Consider the following 2,727-nt stretch of genomic DNA (forward strand, 5'->3'; position numbering starts at 1 on the left):
TTCAAAGATGAAGGGTCCAAACCAAGTCCCGCTGGAAGCCATGGGAGGCAGAAAATGGTTCCCCTCTGCTTCCTCTAAAAGGCACCAATCCTGTAACTCGGGCTTCAGCTCATTGAACTTGGGTTGGGCTTCATTTCTGGCCTTCAGAGGAAGGAGTAAGAAAATAAGCTCCTATGTTTGCTCAGGGCTTTGTTATGTAGCCCAAATTGCCACTTATCTCTCAATCTTGCTTCCTCTGTCTCCTACAGGTGTGTGACGCACCTGACCTAAAAGTTGAATTTTTAAAGCACTAATTTGAGGTTGGTTTTTGTTGTTGCTGTTTTGTTTGTTTGTTTTTCAAGACAGTGGTTTTTTTGGGTAGCCCTGGCTATCCTGGAACTCACTCTGTAGTCCAGCCTGGCCTCCAACTCAAATCAAAGATCTTCTGCTTTCTGCACCACCACCTGGCTTGGTAATATATATTCTTGAAACAGTAGTAATAAGAAGTATTTTAGGAAAGATATCTTAAAATCGTGCATAACTTGTTTTATCTCAGACTTTCATTCATTAATTTTCAAAACTATTCATTGGTTTTGTCTGCCACAAAGTAATGGTTTTTTTCCCATTTCCTATTATAGTTATTAATCAAAACTCCACCGTAGGGGAACTGTCCTGTCTCCTGTTTACTTATGAAGCATTTGAACCGACACAGCCTCCTGTTCTGTGGATATAACGCAACATTATTATCAGGAGCCGGTGCTCACATCTCTGACAGGTGGGGAGTTTTCAAACCAGTCTCTCCCCCCGCCCCCAGGCCTACCTGTTTTGGGAGGATTTCCTTAATTGCTGGGAACTCATTTAACACTGGCTTAGATCACTGAGGCTTCTGTAACCTAAACTAACATACAGTAGGAGGCTTACAAATGATCAATTTGTCATAGTTCTGGAGCCTGGCAGCCCAAGATTAAGGCCAGGCTTAATACACGAAGAGGACTGCTCTCTGCCTCAGACACTGCACCTATCACCTCCTCAAACTCCTTTCTACTACACATTTTCTGAGGGAGTTAAGATTAGACATGTAAATGGGGTGGGGGGGCTCTCTGCTCAGGTGACCTTTGCCCACAGCAAGACTACTCTCAGGCTTGGTGATAGGAATCAGTGAGTCTGAACAGGTTAGGTGAGAGAAGCTGACTTTCACCTCTGCTAGATCCTGCAGGGAGAGCGTGTGTGTACCTTTAACTAAGGTGGTGTCTTTTACTACTCTCTTCAGCTCAGACTGGGCACCAGTTCATTCCACTTACTTACTGGGAGCAGCAGAAACTCACAGACATCGAAGCTCATGCAGGCCTTGATCTCCCTTCACCTCTTCTCTAGCCTTACCCTTCACTAACATTTATCTCTGCAGTGGCAAACTTGCATGTTTATCACTTAATAACTAAAATAAACAGCATTGATGAAGATTTCTTCATTCCAGAATGAAAGCACAATTCTCTTAAGACTCTAGGACAGGCAGAGCAGGAATCTTGAAACCTTTGCTTGAACTCTAGTGACCACTTATTGAGAACTTAGGAGAGCTGGCCTGGCGCTTAGAATCGGCTATCCATAGGAAGCAAGGGGAGGCTGGGAAAGTAAGGGTTTTACTGCCAAGATCACAATGTCTAACATGGTGGCCAGGCTCCACCAGGGCCAAGATAAACATGGCTCATGCAGCTAGGGCCCAATGCTGCTAACTTTAAACCACACAAGAACTGCTTGTCTTTAGCGCTCAACTGCAAGGAACATAATAAATGCTGCCTGGGGGATGCTTCTGTTCTGGAAAATCCAGGTATCTTAAATACCTTTCCCTACAACTTAGAAAAAATAAAAATAAAAGAGGCAATGTTTTGGGCATCCAAGACACTCTATGAGACTTTTATGGCTCCAAGATACCCGAGACACTTAACTTTTATTAACTTTCATTTACAACTTTAGAATAATGGGCCAGGCATGATGACATACGCCTTTAATCTCAGAATTTGGAAGGCAGGCAGATCTGAGGTTAACCTGGTCTACATAGCGAGTCCGAGTCCCTGTTTGGATTACCTGCTGCAATGCCAGTCAGTTGGCCAACTGCAAGAAAACATAGCTCCGCAATGAGCAGGTTGAGAAAGCAAATTCGCAAAGCCTTCAGTTTTTAAAAAGACAACTCGATTCTGCCTAAAATGGTCAAGATCGCTCGCACTCGGTGGTCACACTCGAGTTCTTTTTTTTTTTCGAGACAGGGTTTTTCTGTAGCTTTGGGACCTGTCCTGGAACTCGCTCTGTAACCAGGCTGGCCTCGAACTCAGAGACCCTCCTGCCTCTGCTTCCCGAGTGCTGGGATTAAGAGTTCACCACCACCGCCCGGCCACACTCGAGTTCTGCGGCTGTGTGGGTGGCGGCAGGGCCGAGGCTGGGTTGCAGAGCACACACCTGGAATGCACGGTTTCCCAGGTGGAGCCCACGCGCGGACTACAAACCCGGCTTGAGCCACGGAACACCTAACCACCACCGGGCACAGAGGCAAGGCTCGATACGCACGCGCGCCAGGGCTCTTCGGGTACTATCTCACCACACCATCCGCTTCCGCGGCCGGCGCCAAATAAGTCTCCAAGCCCGCCGGCCCGTGCGTGCGCGGCCTTGGTGTCTGCGTCACTAGGAAGCGCGCGCCCGCGCCGCCGCCGCCGCCGCCGCCGCCGCCGAATCCCCAACAAGGAGCGAAGCCTGCGG

This window comes from Microtus ochrogaster, linkage group LG8 (assembly GCF_000317375.1).
Source record: "Microtus ochrogaster isolate Prairie Vole_2 linkage group LG8, MicOch1.0, whole genome shotgun sequence".
Lineage (NCBI taxonomy): Eukaryota > Metazoa > Chordata > Mammalia > Rodentia > Cricetidae > Microtus > Microtus ochrogaster.